The following is an 18,909-nucleotide window of genomic DNA, read 5'->3' on the forward strand; positions in this document are numbered from 1 at the left end:
ACACACGTCATGTGTTTGATTGCATGTGTGTGTGCTGTTCAATGTCAAAACAACAACAAAGTCAGTACATGACGTGTGTTTTGTAGTTCCTTTGAAGTTTCGGCCAACCTGAAACGCCCAAATATGAAGCTTATGTGTTTGATTGCAAGTGTGTGTGTGCTCGTTCAATCGTTAAAACAACAAAGTCAGTACCTGAAAGGAATGCAATCGATACATAAATGTTATTTGCGTTTTTGACCAAAATATGACATTTTACACAGATCAAGACAGTCATTGTTCTCCGAGACTGCGCTAGCAGTCGAGGTGAACAATGACTGTCGAGATGTGTGTAAAATGTCATATTTTGGTCAAAAACGCAAATAACGTATAATATCAGGGCGGTTGCTCTTCAGTGCTCTTCAGTGTAATGCACCATAAAAGAGGAGTCACACTACACAAATTCTAACCTGTCTTTGATGCAATTCATGGTCTCATTGATTTTTGGGTTGTTCTTGTTGATTATTTTATTTTATCATATTCGTTCCATTTCCTTGTATTAATACACACCCCACAAAATAATTTTTAAATCCAACCAACATGGTGGTTTTTTTTTTACTCACATGCGAAGCAAAAGTGAGTCTATGTACTCACCCGAGTCGTCCGGACGTCCGTCCGTCCGTCCGTCCGTCCGTCCGGAAAACTTTAACGTTGGATATTTCTTGGACACTATTCAGTCTATCAGTACCAAATTTGGCAAGATGGTGTATGATGACAAGGCCCCAAAAACATACATAGCATCTTGACCTTGCTTCAAGGTCAAGGTCGCAGGGGCCATAAATGTTGTCTAAAAAACAGCTATTTTTCCCATTTTTCCCATTTTCTCTGAAGTTTTTGAGATTGAATACCTCACCTATATATGATATATAGGGCAAAGTAAGCCCCATCTTTTGATACCAGTTTGGTTTACCTTGCTTCAAGGTCAAGGTCACAGGAGCTCTTCAAAGTTGGATTGTATACATATTTTGAAGTGGCCTTGACCCTGAACTATGGAAGATAACTGTTTCAAACTTAAAAATTATGTGGGGCACATGTTATGCTTTCTTCATGAGACACATTTGGTCACATATGATCAAGGTCAAGGTCACTTTGACCCTTATGAAATGTGACCAAAATAAGGTAGTGAACCACTAAAAGTGACCATATCTCATGGTAGAAAGAGCCAATAAGCACCATTGTACTTCCTATGTCTTGAATTAACAGCTTTGTGTTGCATGACCTTGGATGACCTTGACCTTGGGTCAAGGTCACATGTATTTTGGTAGGAAAAATGTGTAAAGCATGTGAGTCGTATGGGCTTTGCCCTTCTTGTTTTACCTTTCTATGCCCTCCAGCAAGAAATAGTGGACAGCGAGCTTTGCTTGCTTCCAAATTTATATTAATGAGCTAATTATAACATTTAATCATCATCAAAAACCTTGTCAATGCTTTCAATGTGTGTGTGATTCAGAAGTCGTTAGGTAATCTGGCAGTCATTAAAACAAGGTAGGGGTCAAATTAAAAGTTTTAAAGTTGCCACAGCGCTCCAAAAACTCAATAATGTTTGTTGCGGTTTTACAAAATGTGATCCAGATTCACTGAAGGGGGCCGGGGACTCAAAATAACCATTTTTTCATGTTGGGAGTCGTTTAGCTATGTTTTAGATATGGTTAGCTCTGTTCAATCAATCAATGAGTCTTATATCGCGCATATTCCGTGGGTACAGTTCTAGGCGCTCTGCAGTGATGCCGTGTGAGATGAAATTTTATACGGCCAGTAGATTGCAGCCATTTCGGCGCATATTTACCTTTCACGGCCTATTATTCCAAGTCACACGGGTATAGGTAGACAATTATTAACTGTGCCTAAGCAATTTTGCCAGGAAAGACCCTTTTGTCAATCGTGGGATCTTTAACGTGCACACCCAATGTAGTGTACACGGGGGGAGGTTCGGACACCGAAGAGAGTCTGCACACAAAGTTGACTCTGTGAAATAAATTTCCGCCGAACCTGGGATCGAACTCACGCTGACAGCGGCCAACTGAATACAAATCCAGCGCGCTACCAACTGAGCTATATCCCCGCCCGTTAGCTGTATCATTCTGTTTTTTTTCTTTTCCTCTCACTTTGAAGGCCTGGGAATTATGTATTTTTGTCAGTATTGTTTTTTATTTTGTATTTTGTACGTTATTGTCTCCATGGAAGGTGTGATTTTTTGGGTGCTCATTTTTTGTAGTCTTTAGCATGTACAACAAAGGCATTTTGAGGAACAGCTGTCAATTTCTGTTTCAGGGAACTACAGCAAGTTCTCGAGAGAAGAAGAGAAGGCCGTGAGGAAGCTTTTTCAAGCTTCCATTTTGGGAGGAAAGCTTCCAGGAAAGAAACAAATTTTGTTGGGCATTGCAGGCAGCCAAACACTGGAAGGGAGATCCTGGACCCAAATTAAAGATAAAGTGGCAAATGAAAAGAACACATGAAGCACATGTACTAAATTTAACTGTTACTTCCTACTGTAATATTAATTCCATTTCCCGCAGTTTCCTGTCACTTTGAGGGAAAACTGCACTTTGGTTTGTGCAGTGCAGTTGTTTTGTCAGTTGTTCTCCTCTTTATTTGTTCTATCGTCTTTCTTCTTCTTTTTTGTGTGTGTACTTTTGTGTTTTTGTGCCTGAAGAAGACCCTTAGGTCGAAACGTCCCTGTTATTTGTTCCGTGTTCGTCATTTTAACGTGAGTACATTGCTTTTTGGTCTCTTTATTGTTCCCTCTCATGTGCAGTCGCCATTGTTTAATACTTTGAGGGAAGTTAAAAGAAATATTTTTGTCGACAAGCAAAGTGGTTACAAGCCCCCCGGTCATACACTTTTTTTTTTCGTAAAGCACAGATTTTTTGCTCCCACCCATGCAGTTGGAAAACCTTTTCAAATCTCTTGTGTTGTTTTAAACTTTTGCTCTAAACATTTGGTATGACACAAATTTTGAAGTGAAAATTGATTCGGATTATCACTTGATTATGTTTCATGATTTTTTTCTGGTTTACCTTGTTTCTTTTTGGTGTAAATATGTGGACGTCTGCACTGACAGATGTCATGACAGCTGTCCTTTGTATGAGATTGTCTGGGTTGTGGATAACTCCCATTGATCATGACTTTTGTATGGACCCGCAGCATTGTTACGTGTATTTGCTCTGTCCAGTAGGAAAACATTTTTAAGTCTTCTTGTGTTGTTTTAAACTTTTGCTCTAAAAATGTGGTTCCCATTGAACCTCAGTACAGATTATGGTTTGCAAAATATATGTTGCTTACTTGATTCTTGAGAATTGTGTTTGTTTTCGCTACCCCCGCGGGTTAGGGGGAGTCCCATATTGGTTGGGACGAGAAAGAATTTACCCGATGCTCCCCAGCATGTGGTAAGAGGCGACTAACGGATTCTGTTTCTCCTTTTACCCTTGTTAAGTGTTTCTTGTATAGAATATAGTCAATTTTTGTAAAGATTTTAGTCAAGCAGTATGTAAGAAATGTTAAGTCCTTTTTACTGGAAACTTGCATTCTCCCAGTAAGGTAATATATTGTACTACGTTGCAAGCCCCTGGAGCAAATTTTTGATTAGTGCTTTTGTGAACAAGAAACAATTGACAAGTGGCTCTATCCCATCTCCCCCCCTTTCCCCGTCGCGATATAACCTTCGTGGTTGAAAACGACGTTAAACACCAAATAAAGAAAGAAAGTCTGTTTTCGCCAAGTGAGGGTGTGTGACTGTGGCTGTGAGTGTGTTTGTGACAGTAAATTCAACACTATGAGTGACAAAGAACTGAAGACTGTGTGTGGCAGGGAACAGGACACGTTGTGTCATTCGCCTGTAAGTGTAATCATTATATTTTGTAACCATCAAAAACAATTTCCCTTGAAATCAAAACACAATTTCCCTTGAAATCAAAACATTAACAAGTAAGAAAAAATGACACCTGAAAATGGCATTCAATGGTTACTCATGCTCTCTCTCTCTCTCTCTCTCTCTCTCTCTCTCTCTCTCTCTCTCTCTCTCTCTCTCTCTCTCTCTCTCTCTCTCTCTCTCTCTCTCTCTCTCTCTCTCTCTCTCTCTCTCTCTCTCTCTCTCTCTCTCTCTCTCTCTCTCTCTCTCTCTCTCTCTCTCTCTCTCTCTCTCTCTCTCTCTCTCTCTCTCTCTCTCTCTCTCCTGAAAACAAACAAACATCAAACAAACATTGAGGAACCAAAGCTAAATAGCGTTTTAAAGTATAAGCTCAAGAGGATACTTCCCACTGTGATATTAATTACTAGTGTGTTTTTGTGAGGGTGCTTTAACGTTTCAGTTATAGGGAGTAGCACACGTTTGTGATATGATCCGTGCATGTCTTAAACAAGTAATGGCAGTGCATATTAGCAGATCTGCATTTTCAACCATCAAGTTATTCACGAATGGTAGTCGTCCGATGTTGGAATATAGCGTGTTCGTGTTTTTAGTCTCTCGTGTTCTTAGTTATATGAAGTCTTATATCGCGCGCGTATCTCCAGACTCTGACTCGAGGCGCAGGGATCTATTTATGCCGTGTGAGATAGAATTTTTTACACAATACATCACGCATTCACATCGACCAGCAGATCGCAGCCATTTCGGCGCATATCCTACTTTTTACGGCCTATTATTCCAAGTCACACGGGTATTTTGGTGACAATTTTGTTATCTATGCCTATGCAATTTTGCCAGGAAAGACCCTTTTGACAATCATGGGATCTTTAACGTGCACACCCCAATGTAGTGTACACGAAGGGACCTCGGTTTTTCGTCTCATCCGAAAGACTAGCACTTGAACCCACCACCTAGGTTAGGAAAGGGGGGAGAAAATTGCTAACGCCCTGACCCAGGGTCGAACTCGCAACCTCTTGCTTCCGAGCGCAAGTGCGTTACCACTCGGCCACCCAGTCCGTTTAGTGTGATCAAGCAAACGCAAACAATCCTTGAATCTTTTAAAGCACGATAAAAAGATCAAGTATCGATCCTCATATCAAACAGACAATGAAGTAAGGCGTCCGCCCCGTGATCGGGAGGTCGTGGGTTCGAACCCCAGCCGGGTCATACCTAAGACTTTAAAATTGGCAATCTAGTGGCTGCTCCGCCTGGCGTCTGGCATTATGGGGTTAGTGCTAGGACTGGTTGGTCCGGTGTCAGAATAATGTGACTGGGTGAGACATGAAGCCTGTGCTGCGACTTCTGTCTTGTGTGTGGCGCACGTTATATGTCAAAGCAGCACCGCCCTGATATGGCCCTTCGTGGTCGGCTGGGCGTTAAGCAAACAAACAAACAAAAATTCAAAATCAAAGAATACAATCTCTAGCTGCGCACGCTAGCTTTGCGAAATAAAGTGTTGGTTTGGTTACCAACACCCCATCCCGCCATTTAATTTTAACACACACAAATTTAAAAGATTGAAAATTATTCCGAATATAATTTTCTAAATAAAATTTTTTGTCTTGGTTGAAAAATTGCGACACGACCTTAATTCATGCTAACAAACATTCTTATTAGGTTAAATTTTTTTTATTTTTTTTTATTTAAAAAAAAAAAAAATTTTTAATTTAAAATTTTTTTTTTTTTATTTTTTTTTTAAACTAAGCTTTGGTTTTGTAACGAAAATCCGGCCTAAAGTCTTTTCATGCGCAAAAAAAAAAAAAAAAAAAAAAAAAAAAAATACCCCCCCCCCCCCCCCGGTTTTGTAACGAGAATATGGCCTTAAGTCTTTTCAGGCGCAAAAAAAAAAAAAAAAAAAAAAAAAATTACCCCCCCCCCCCCCCACCTCCTATTTTTTTTTTAATAATTCTGGATTACTGGTAGCTTTTTTGTACTACCACGCATATGTAACGCTATTTTGATAAAGTTGATAGTATTTACAGCTTTCCGGTCATAATTATGTCCGGCTATCATTCACTTTTAGGTGGCGGATGTCCAGATATAACACGTGTTTCAGAATCTCTATTTTTGGGTGTGTAACTTTCAATAATGAGTGTTTTAAAAAAAAAAATTCTCAAAAAGTATTCTTAAAGTCCGACACATGTTTATACTCGCACTCCGTTTCTGTAGCTTTAGCAATAAACAAGTCCAGATATAACACATTTTTCTTTGCGGCTAATGTCCAGAGATCCCCCCCTCAGACACGTATGTGTGTGTGTGTGTGTGTGTGTGTGTTTGTGTGCATGCGTGTGTGTGTATATATGTGTTCGTGTGTGCGTGTGTGTGTGTGTGTGTGTGTGTGTGTGTGTGTGTGTGTGTGTGTGTGTGAAATGCTCCGCATTCAGTTCCTTTCTGTAAATTCCGTTCGGTCCGGTTGACTGAATGTGTTGATTTCGCGTAATGCGACTTTTTATTGAGTGAGTAAAAACGTGACTTCAAGTGCATGTATTGAACAGAAAGGCCGAGAGGACAGCACGTTTCGCCCTGCAGTCCGGACTGACGATCCAACAGCGAACGACAAGAAAGAAGAAGAAGAAAAGAAAGGCCGTTTGTTTATGTGGTAAGTTAAGAACACTGAACGTGATCGGGCACCTGCCCGCTTGACAGACTAATTTCCAACATGTCAATTGGCCAAACGACCTATTTTAATTCTACTTCCTATTCTCAGGCTTCGGCATTTTCTCTTCCTCCTAATATTACTAGCTTCAGTTATCTTCCTTGTTGCCCCTTTTGGGTTGACTTCAACCAAAATGACACGAGCTTCCACATTTGATCACTAAGCTTAATATTTACAACTGAAAGCCGAGGGGGTGGAATACCGAGATAAACGTACAGAACTGTGCATCCTCAAACCTGACATATTCATCCCAACATTTAATGAACTCAAAAACACAGACAGTTGCTTTCACACGCCAGCTTTGATTGCCAGTGGTTATTAAAACGGAACTCGTGTGGTTATCAACACGATACTCGTGTTTCAAAGCATGTCTCCCTGTGTTGATTGTGCACTTATTTTCTCACTACCAAAATGATGACAAAAAACGATGTTTGGATGTTTGTTGTCAGACCAGCTTTTTTGTCGGTCCTCGGGGGGCATATCGACTTTTGTTTCATAGTTATTGACCGCGGCCTTCGGCCTTGGTCAATAAATATGAAACAAAAGACGATATGCTCCCCCTCGGACCGACAAAAAAGCTGGTCTGTCAACAACCCATCAAACATCTTATAATATTGTACGACTATAACAGTAGACCCTATAGGCTTTTGTTTTTAAAATCACGACGGGCACTGATTATCTCGTTTTGGTGAACGATAAAGCTACACAAAAACACATATAGTGAACTAAAAAGACACCTTTTTTTCTTTACTTTTTAACATTTGCTGGTTGCTTCTTATTGACATTGTGTGATAAGCAAACTGATCTTGGAAAAAGCAGCAGAAGGTTTATTTGAAAATAACGTGTAAGTTATACATGAAGAAGAATCCAGAACATAATTGAAATAGCTTCCAAGGTAGCAATAAAATGTATAAATCATACAATTATAACAAATGCAGATTAAGAGTCAATGTATTGGTTGAACATTGGATTTACTTTCTTTGAACCATATTTTAAGATTAAGGAAAAAGTGCATGTTTGTGTAGGTTTAATTGTCAAAAAAACGAATACATTCTTACAAAAATGAATCGATACAAATATTTAATTTGTTTTTTGACCACAATATGACATTTGGCACAGATCCTGACAGTTATTAATTGTACACATCAACCGCTATCACAGACTCTACAAACAATGGCTGTCTCGACCTATGTAAAATGATATATTTTGATCTAAAATACAAATAACATGTGCAAATGATATGTTTAAAAATACAAAGATCGGTTTAATTTCATATTTCTTGAATATTCTTTATTATGGGTGTGGGAAGGTCGGGTGGAAGGAAAGGATATACAGCACAGGCAGAGGAGCATACAATTAAGACACCGAAGACAGAGGTTGCTTTAACTTATCTTTTATTAAAGCAAAATGTAACTAAAAACAAGAGGCGAAGCCATCAAGGCTCACGTAAGAAATCGACAAACAGTAACACAAACTCAATCACTCCGTCACACACACACGCACACACACACACACACACACACACACACACACACACACACACACACACACACACACACACACACACACACACACACACAGAAAGAGCATAGGTGAAACTGTGCAAGAAAGCGAGACACTAGATCTAGATCTGTCTGTCTGCATGTAGCCTACTCAGAGACTATAGAGTGTATACTCTATAGTCTCTGGCCTACTTACAGGGACACGACTGCCAACTAGTCTCGGCCCGCTCAAAATAATAATGACCGAGACTTTCAGTGCTTCCTTCGCGTGACGTCTAACCCTCTTACGTCATAATGTGACGTCAATGTAATGTGACGTCTTCAAATGTTAGAGTTTCTACCACAGACATACACACGCACGCACGCACGCACGCACATACGCACGCACGCACAGACAGACAAAGTTACGATCGCATAGGGTACACTTACGTGAGCCAACAACCACTCAGGTAGCTCATCAAAGCCAGAAATGTTCCAAAGTTCTGACAGCAACCAGAAACAATATGTGTATAATTATAAAACCAGAATTTCTGGTATAAACCAGAAATAGCAATTATGAATTCTGGTATCTACCAAAAACAGTTGTATAAGTTATAAGTTAGAAACAAAAATAGAACTCTAGTATAGACGAGAATTTCTGGTGTAAACCAGAAAGCAGTGTAATGAAGAAGGCACTAAAAGAAAAGAAAATACAATTATAAACAACATGCCTTCTAAGTCACACATGACATAATACAAAGCATAAACCAATGAAAGTATGAATGTATCATTAGTCAAAATAATCATGACAAATATAGACAAGTAACAATACAGCAAAAATCCTGCAAGAGAATCCACAGTGAGTTAAACAACTCCACAACTGCTAATGTCAAGGGAAGTAACCAACATCTTCCCCTAGGCCTAAGCCTTGCATAGAAAAATGCTATAAATAAATTGACCAGCTGCGAGAACCGCAACTGCAAAATAATAGTTATTATGCATGTTCCTCGCCATGAAGACACATCTTCATCATGTTGAATAATAACGACAAGAATGAGAAAGATAACTCAGGCATGGAGAAGGCGCAGCTCACATGCTTCCCAAATGAAGTGTAAGACAAACGGCCTAGTACTTTTCAGGGAAGCGTGGCTGAATCATAATGCTTTTGACTAAAAGTCTGTTATACACCTATGCGACTGCACACAATGTTAGGTTTCTATCAGTCGCAAAGCTCTTCTATAGGCAAGCACATTTTAAGTGCAAGTGCGACTGCACATAATGTTCAGTTTTATCAGTCGCAAAGTTATTCTGCAGGCAACCGCCTTTAAAATGCAACATGGGAATTAATAGTCAAAAATGTGCATCCGCCTGCAGACAGTATCTTCCTATTGTCTGAGATCTTAATTCAGAAGATCACTATCATTCTCATGCCTGAATTAGTCAAAGGAATAATAATCAAAATTCACAAGATTATGTACAGGTAAAAAGGTAATACAACTGAAGACTAGCAAAATATCAGAATATGAAAATGCATGTGACAAACAGAGCAAAAGCAGTAGAGTGACACAGGAAATAATACATAACATGACTGTGGCTGACACAAAGCCAGACAAAAGACAGGGAGAGAGAGAAGCAAAGTAACACATTTAGTCTGAATAACAACCAACACACTGAACAAGTAGTAAACTAGCTTCAGATGTTATCAATGGCTGTTGATTGAACAAATTATCAACTGGGAAAAGGAGCAGGGGAGGCAAGCAATGTACATGTGTACAAGTTATGCTTATGTGTTACCAAACAAATCCCATTGAACTGGCGGGAAAAGGGACACACTGAAGAGTGGAAAAAGGGGAGGGGGGGGGTGACGATCTGACATTACACCGGTGACGCCGGTCAAGATGGCGGACCCTACAATCTTAACTCAGCCAATCAACCATCAACAACATACGCTTGAAATGTAGCAACATGATCAAACACAAAAAAAGTAATGCGCATCACAAAACTTCATAACGCATGTCATTTTGTTATACACTTCGCCTTCACAAAGTTACAGTTACAGTGCTAGAAACAAAGAACGGTCCTCAGCGAAGCAAAAACTGAGAACCTCTTTGTTTCTCAACTGGGTAGGCCACTTGGCTACAATCCTTCTGTCAAACATAATTTTTAGGATTTCGAAAGTTGAGTCGATTTTGAATGCAAAATAAACAGGTTTTGATTAGGTTCTTACGTGGGTTACGCTTACGTTACAAGACAAGACAAGACAAGACAACATCTGTATTATTGAGGGTAATAGATAAGCAAGTATATAGTTGTTGTTTTTTTACATCCAGCCCTCGCCCTAAGATAGGGTTAACAGGAACAGAAAAAAACAATATAATCCAAAAAACTACCAAAGCAAACTTAACACATTATAACTGTACATACAGATACACATTTGAAAATAATTGTCGTACTGCATTTTAAGTACAATTGTCAATGATAAAAAGTGTCAATTTTTAACATAACTTAACTTAGAGCTGCATTGTATTACATTTTGTTTAACATGTAAATACATTTCAAATGAATTGATGAACCATTCAGCACTTGTTAAGTTGTATTATGTGTGACATATAATGTTTTTTGAAGCTGTATGTGTTTGTTTTATGTTTAAGATAAATTGGCAGGGAGTTCCATAGGACCGCACACGAATAAAGAAGGCTTGATTTGAAAAAGTCAATACGTGGAGTCGGTGTTATGATTTTTTAGTCTGTTATAGTTCAAAATAAAATGTTCACGCAATGTCTCCGTTGCATACCCTGACATCACTTTATGCATCATAACACCTTTATTATACATTCATCTTTTTTGAAATGGTAATACTTGCACATTTTTATAATCAGATTCTGAGAGTGTGATTTGTTAACATAATAAGCTTAACTGCTCTTCTGTGGAGACTAGCTAAATGTTTTTAAGTATTAGCACTTGCACAATCCCATACAGTGGATGCACAATCAATATTTGACAAAATGTGATTGTAAAAAAAGATCTTTCGCGAGTGATGATTCAAGAAGTGTTTAATTTTTGATACCTGATAATATTTTTTGGAAGCAATCTTACAGGTATTATCAATTTGGTCATTCCATGACAAATAATTATCAATCGTTACACCAATGACTTTATGGTTGGACACTTCTTCCAATACTTGATTTTTAATATAAAGGGGCGAAATGCTAGATAATAGATTTTGTCGCTTCTGTCGTGTAGTTCTGAGCATATATTTTGTTTTTGTATGACTAAGAGACATATTGTTTAACTCTGACCAATTCAGTAGTGCATTAATGCTTTCTTGGAGAGTTTTTGATAGATAATCTAAGGAATGGTGACTAGAATGTATAGAAGTGTCATCTGCAAACAACTCGCAGTTATTACGTACGCAAAGTGGTAGATAGTTGACATAAATAGAAAACAACATTGGGCCTAACACAGATCCCTGTGGGACCCCATATTTCAAAGTAGTGTTACCACTGTTCTACGGCCCTTTTGCTAATGCAACTTTGGCCTTAGTGGTATGCATCATGAATACACAAACATATAAAGACTATGACAAAAAACAAAGCAAAGGCCGTTTTGAGCACGTACAGTCTGAGTATAGAGCTCAGGTATTTTTTTGTTATTGTCGTGTAAAATCGTGCAATTTTGAGTGTGTAACACATTTTCTTGGACGAAATCAGGAATCTGACGTCATTGGCACAGCCTGCTTTATACGCTGATGTAAAACAGGCTCTTGGTTTCTGGCGTACTTAACTACGGTGACCGATGTTTTTATTATGCCACTTATTTATGCTGATGGACGTCTGCCATGAACACGTGCATATATGTGCGATTTTGATGTGAAGGTCATTTTGTCATCGGCTTCTCTTCAGTCAATTCTTGATATTCTATCCCTTGTAGTCAGACGCATTAACGTGGGGACTTCTGCTTGACACACCTGTGTTTTCATAAACCGGACCTGCAACACACCGCACAGAAAACCACGATAGAATCAGGCATTAATGTGCATTATGTTCAAGACAGACCAACCACAGGAATACAGACGTACACGCATGCAAACATGTACATCATCTTACTCTCCCTCTCTCTTACACACACACACACACACTCATACACAAACACACACACACACACACACACACAACCACGCACACACACACACCCACACACACTTACTCACACACACACACGCACACACACACATACGTGTGCGCGCGCACGGACATACACACACAGACACACATACACACACACCCTCACACACTGTAAGTTAACGTTGACGGACAAATTGGGAGACAAGAATACCTAAAGCCTCAATTTACTATAAAACAAGTCGCGTAAAGCGAAATTACTACATTTAGTCAAGCTGTCCAACTCACGGAATGAAAGTGAACACGCTGCATTGTTTTCCCAAGACAATACAGCTTCGTCGATCCCCGCGAGAAAGAAATCGCTCATTTGTCACGTGCAAAATGAAGTAAAATTGACTAGCCACAATGGCGCGGTAGCGTATTGCGCTAAGCAGGAAAGCGCGCTTTTCTGTATTCTTTTTAACTTTCTGAGCTTGTTTTGAATATATATATATATATATATGTTTTAGGAATCAGAAAATGATAAAGAATAAGATTACATTATTTTTGGTTCAATTTCCTAAATTTTATGTGTATTACTAATTAACCTATTTTTGTTAATTGTGATCACATTTTTAGAGTAAACATGACATATGTAATATCTTTTCGATTCAGAATTTGATGAAGAATATGATGCAATCAATTTTAAATCTGTATGCAAACAATCGATTTTAATGACAGGTTTAATGAGCAAACTAATTAAACAAAAAATTAAGCTTTCGGGTTGCAATGCAATCCCATAGTCCGGACTTTGGTAAAGATTGCTTGAATAAAATTTCAACCAATTTGGTTAAAAAACTGAGCGCGTGACAGTGCCGCCTCAACTTTCACAAAACGCCGGATATGACGTCATCAAAGATGTTTGTCAAATAAATGAAAAACACCATCTGAGGATATCATACCCAGGAACTCTCATGTCAAGTTTCATGAAGATCGGTCTCGTAGTTTTCTCTGAATCGCTCTACACACACACACACACACACACACACACACACACACACACACACACACACACACACACACACACACACATACATGCACCACACCCATTCTGATCATCATCGCTCCACGCTATCGCTTTAGTCCCTCTGACAGGACGCTAAAGTCCTACGCGAATCTATCAAAACAAGAATACAGAGTTATGTCCCACTTGTTGTTCGCGAGCAGTGTTCGCGAGACGAAAATGATTGCAGATTGGCCGACTTCGACAGTGATCTCCGTTCTGTTCTTCACAGTTATGATAAAGACATCGTTCTAAGGTCAAAACAAGTCGAAATTTTGGGACTGCTACCGGAAGGAGACCGTAATATATGGTTGCATCACTGTCAAAAAATCGTCTGCTCCAGCGAGCGCCGAAACCAAAGAGTTGTTTGCACAGTAAATACAGCCGCGAAAAATAGCTCGCTTGAAACTGTCTTACATATCAATACCTTTGTAATTTAAAATGTACACAACACCATGAAAAATCATTATCGACGATCGCGAATCTGCTTACATTCATAACACATTACGAACAGATCTAAATATGTAAAAAAAAAATCGATTTCCTCGCGAGACAAGGAAAACCAAGGCATCCTGTCAGGGATAGAATGAGCCGAACTTATTTTGACCTGAGTTCAGGATGGCACCACACCCTCATTTCGATTCCCGTCAACGTTAAAACATTTAGTCATTACTTGACTAAATGTATATTAAAAAAATGCATACCTGGTTCAACTGCGGTTCCCGTGTTGATGTAGGTTGGAGTGATCTGGGAGTAGACAGACCTCAATCCGATGTTATCTGTTCTGAGAGAGGTGTAATCGGAAGGAGTTTTTCCCTCTGCAAATGTTAGTCAGACAGGCCACAGTTAACGTACATATAATACCCTTCACCGTTGTGCCCACTGAGCATTATGGGCGTTACCTTTCTCTGTATATCTATGTGTTTCTGTGTCCATTCGCACTTGCTGCCGAAGTTGCGTATAAACTGGACACGTTCTCTTATTCTTATTCTTCTTTTGGACAATGGTTTTGTGTTCATCGTTCTGGTCTTGCAGTCGCTATGTATTGTTTCATATTTTTGTTCAATTATATGGAAAATTCTTTTATGATACACTTTTCAATGCGTGTTGTAACACAGAACTCGCATAATTGATGACTTTTCTGCTGGCATAAGGAATACCAGAACAAGTTTTTCTCATTCTGTTTTTGAAGGAGAGAATGCATGTTGACAGCTTTTATTACCATTTCAACGTACCATTTGACTATTTTACCATTTAAGACCAATTCTAGGTGATCTGCTAAAAATTATAACGGTCAGACCGGGATCCTTTTTGTTTATCACTCCAAAAAATAACAAAGCCAAACTAAAATTTTAAATTAATAATATCAGGATGACTTATTCTAAGGAATAAAACTTCTTATTTTAAACAATAAAACACTTCACCTTGTTGAAATACAGAAAAGGCAACTTGTCGGAGGCGGTGTGTTCAGTAGACGTTACATGCTGAATCTGAGAGAATATAACAAATAATGGTCGAAGTTCGCGTATCATGAGAAGTGCGAGCTTTAGCAAACTTTTTCATGACCGCGAACAAAGATCATTACGTTTAGTATTTACTAAGACGAGGTGTGCAATGTATTTATTCCTCCTTTCTTCAGTTTTTCAGAGAAAAAATTATGTTTTTCGTACGACAGTTTGATTGAATCCTCGAGCAGGCGAGTAATCTTCATGCTTTGGTATCCTGAGGATTCTTTTCCGTCGAATTAGTAGCAGAACTTCCAACGTCAATTACTCTATGAAGTTCGGGTTTCTGAGGCAAGTCAGTGTATGGAGCGCGCGCTTCATTTTCTTGAAATTCAAGTGTACAATTGCTTGCGCGTGTTTTGTTTATGAAATGAAATATATATAGGTTACATACTCCGAGTTCTAAATATCGTGCATATTTTCCCTAGTGTCGATTTTCAGGTATTACTCTGGCTGAAAATCTACCCGAGGGAAAATATGCACGATATTCAGGACGAGGTGTGTGAGCTTTTTATCCCATTACTCCGACGTTTTCATTAAAAAATGCCATTTTTTGACACAAACTCTGCGAGTGCCTGTTTTCTGCTGGCCAAACCTTCAGCGACCGCAAATCGTGTCATCAAATTCATGTGCGAAACGAGTCCCCTTTTGTCTCTTTGGTAAACGCGCCATAAAACGTCTGCTTTTGTATTTAGTCATCAATACTGCTTAAGAAAACGAATTTCAGAGATTGCGCAGTTCAATGCATTTGAAACTGTGCAGGTACCGGCCGGTTTCAGTCGGTGACCCATTGAGTCGGTTGTCAGAGGCATTCGCCAAAAAGACTGCGTGTGTGATTTTACAAGCGATGAGGACGATTGCTGAATTTGTGCTTATTCGAGCTGTTGTGCTTCAATGTTCAAATTTGGATTACTTACTTCTTCAATCGTCATTTAGGTGAGCCCTACTTTGATGTCTGTCGTTCAGTCTTAGGCCAGTAAGTTATTTGTACTGTACTGCGGTAAGCTTAGTTTTGTTCTGCTGGTCTATTCAATGTAGGTCACAACTTGTAAATCTATCTGCCTGCATGACCTGAACATACACACCGGTGTTTACTTTAGAATTGAAAAATAACACACGCAAGATCCGACCTTCTTCGCCACCTTTTATTTTAACCGTATCTCCAACTTTGTAAGTGGCAATTTCCATGTTGCTGGTCAACTTGATCAGTAAGCTTAGCCGGTGATTCTGTAGCAAACGACAGATCTGCAGCAGACGACAAATCTGCAGCAGACGACAGATGGGACAGCCTTGTTCTGTTGAACCAGATTTAGCAATCAATGCTCTAAAAGCGATAGCAAATGAACAAAACTGTAAGCATACTGTTTTAGTTTAATTCTTATTTCGTTGCTCAGGACTTTGTTGTCGGTATTGATCTAAGCGGCTGCCTATGAAGAGTACTAGAGTTGTGCGCCTTGAATCACTGTCTGTCTCTATCGCTCTCTCTATCTCTCACCGCTTCGGCCAACTCATAATCTTCACTCAGCTCTTTTCACCCCAGCAGATTATGTGTATTCTTTGTTGTTTTCTTTATTTCTTCAATGTTAAAATGTATGTAGATCGTTAGGTAAACGTGAGTTCGACTTTTATACCGCAGAATATTTCAATCGTTTTGCTGAAAAAAGTAGTCTCCGAGTTAACGATACATATGCAGATGACCTCTATAAATTATTCAATTGTACTCTGAGATCAAAGACAATGAACAATGACAGGTGAGATAGAGACTCGGTTGTGATGGATTATCCATAATATGGTTGTGATGGATTATCCAGAATAATCACCTCCTCAGCTAACAGAGACAAAGAGGCAGGTCATGGGATAAAGTTGGTTATTGGCCGACGGGTTGGAGTCTTTTTATCATAGTGACCCTGTATATATATAAACTAATCCGGAAGGGGAACAACTCCTTAGTCTCTACACAAAGTATTGAAGTTACTTGCCTTGAGGCCTAGCTCGCGCCGATGGTTTGTGCAAGGTAGATTTCGATTCAGAAAACCATCGAATTCATGAATTTTATATTGGATTTCCTGTGTTCAAGCCTGTAGTTGTTAGTTTAAATGTGGCATGGTTGTGTTGTGTGCTCCAGACATGTATATTTTGTACATTTGAGTGTTGGCAACTTTTCAGTCGCTAAAAGTATAGTGCCCATAACAAAGTGCAGCTTCTCAATCCATGAGCTATCAAGGATTCGGGCTGGTTGCTCGGTGGTTATATTTTGGTTGCTGTGTGGTTATCGAAAACCCCCACCTCTTCCAGTTTACAGAAGGAAAGAAGCAAGGGGGGGGGGGGGGGGGCGGGGGGATAATAGAATGGCAACGCACCATCCGCCTCCTCAGAATGTCATGTTGTTTTCAGCTTGCTTGAAAAATACATGTTTAAATAGCTGAAGAATAAAATGAAATTATGAAACTCAAAGAACTTTGAAGCGGTTGATATTAATGATGTTAGGCGAGTAATTGGTTGCATGTGGACATTTGAATAAGGTCAATCCCGTCTCCATTTCGAGTTTTCCTTCCATCCTATGCGCGCGTAGGGTCACTTCGATATTTATTTTAGTTGAAATACGCTGGTAATAAAACCGTAAGTTTGAACATGATGACTGTTACCAAATGACAACAGCCATGTTGAAAAAATTGATATCAACATTCATTATGTTAGAAATAACTCATAATATTGTGCTTTCAGCAGCAATAAGGACCGATATTTTAATGAAACAAGCAGAAACAAACGGCAGAAATTAATATGTAAAGCGCGGAGAGCACAGTTGTGGTTCGCGCTATATAAGCTCCCCATAATAAATAAATAATGCCGACGAGTAGACCCTATTTGTCTTGAAAACACGTTTTTTGTCAGACAACTCTTCGCATGTTCCATGCTGGCTGTTGAAGACGACGCGTCAATGCTGACGGAAATAACCTAACATTGAAACACTAACATGTGAAAGACCGACATAATCTCAGTTTGCCTGTCTTTATATGATGTCACATGGCATGCTTTTATACCAAACATTCCAATTACTATTCTTATATTGGACTTTTGCTACGGATTTACGTTAACACTAATTACCGATAATCTGTAGATGCTGAAAAACAAGGATTGTAACAGAAGCTTCAGAATGGTAACTTCGTTTCAAAATTCCATACTTTGTATAGGGGACAGACATTTTGTTCATTCAGTGTTAAACATTGGAAAGACCGTCTGCTAAACAGTAGTTACAGGACTGGTGGCAGTTTTGTTGCCTTTCCATCAACTGGATTTTACCAGGAATATATTTTATGCACGGCAAGAATTCATATGTTAAAACTGTATCGTCTGTCGACCTGTCAAAGATCCTCGCCTGACCACGTGTGCCTGTACGTACATAGGCCACGGTGAGCAAACCGGAACTGCGTGTACTTTTTGGGGGTGTAAATTTGTTCCGCAGCAATAGAGCCTGATTGCCGAAATAGAGTTGTGCAACACTATCCAATTACAATTTCCGAATCCCCCACGTGTCTCTCAGAATAGCAAAAAAGGTTTAAATTGCGATATTAAATCAAATATTTTTTTAATCATAGGATCATTTTCCCCAGTTTGCTATGAATTAAGGTTTTGTAACAACTGACTTTAGCAAAGTTGAGGTTGTGGCAATGTGTTGCTTAAATTCGTCTTTCAATTCCGTTTCCATGAGAATCGTGTCATTGTTGTGAAAACTTCTACATGAGAGACAACAAGCCAAAGGCGCACCTCAGACATACATACCAATGTCTTGTATCTCGTAGTCATCAGACTGTCCCTGGCCGTGGTGTTCAATCCCTTGTTGTGGCTCTACATGTCTGCTGCAACATAAACAGTGCCATTATTAATTCTATTTTATGGTCCGATATACCCTGCATAAGTATACTAGGAAACCCGTCATAATTTCAATCGTAATATCCGTTGGTCCCAGTCTCTCTATCTATCTGTCTGCCTGTCTGTTTGTCTGTCTGTTTGTCTGCCTCTCTGTGTGTCTCTCCCCTCTCTTTCCCTGTGTGTGTATGTGTGTGTGTGTGTGTGTTTTGTGTGTGTTGTGTGTGTGTGTGTGTGTGTGTGTGTGTGTCTCTCTCTCTCCCTCTCTCTCCTCTCTCTCTCTCTCTCTCTCTCTCT

At 39.3% G+C, this 18,909-nt stretch overlaps 1 long non-coding RNA gene across 1 annotated transcript; it reads right to left on the bottom strand.

Moving 5' to 3' along the window:
* Window positions 1-7,363: 7,363 nt before the first annotated feature.
* On the bottom strand, window positions 7,364-18,604 carry LOC138955337 (uncharacterized). The gene is made up of 3 exons (XR_011452200.1): window positions 18,526-18,604; window positions 13,945-14,058; window positions 7,364-12,065 (listed from the first exon to the last, which is right to left on the bottom strand). It is a non-coding gene; the product is annotated as an uncharacterized lncRNA (long non-coding RNA).
* Between the last annotated feature and the right edge of the window lie 305 nt (window positions 18,605-18,909).

The sequence above is a fragment of the Littorina saxatilis genome, unplaced genomic scaffold (assembly GCF_037325665.1).
Source record: "Littorina saxatilis isolate snail1 unplaced genomic scaffold, US_GU_Lsax_2.0 scaffold_96, whole genome shotgun sequence".
Lineage (NCBI taxonomy): Eukaryota > Metazoa > Mollusca > Gastropoda > Littorinimorpha > Littorinidae > Littorina > Littorina saxatilis.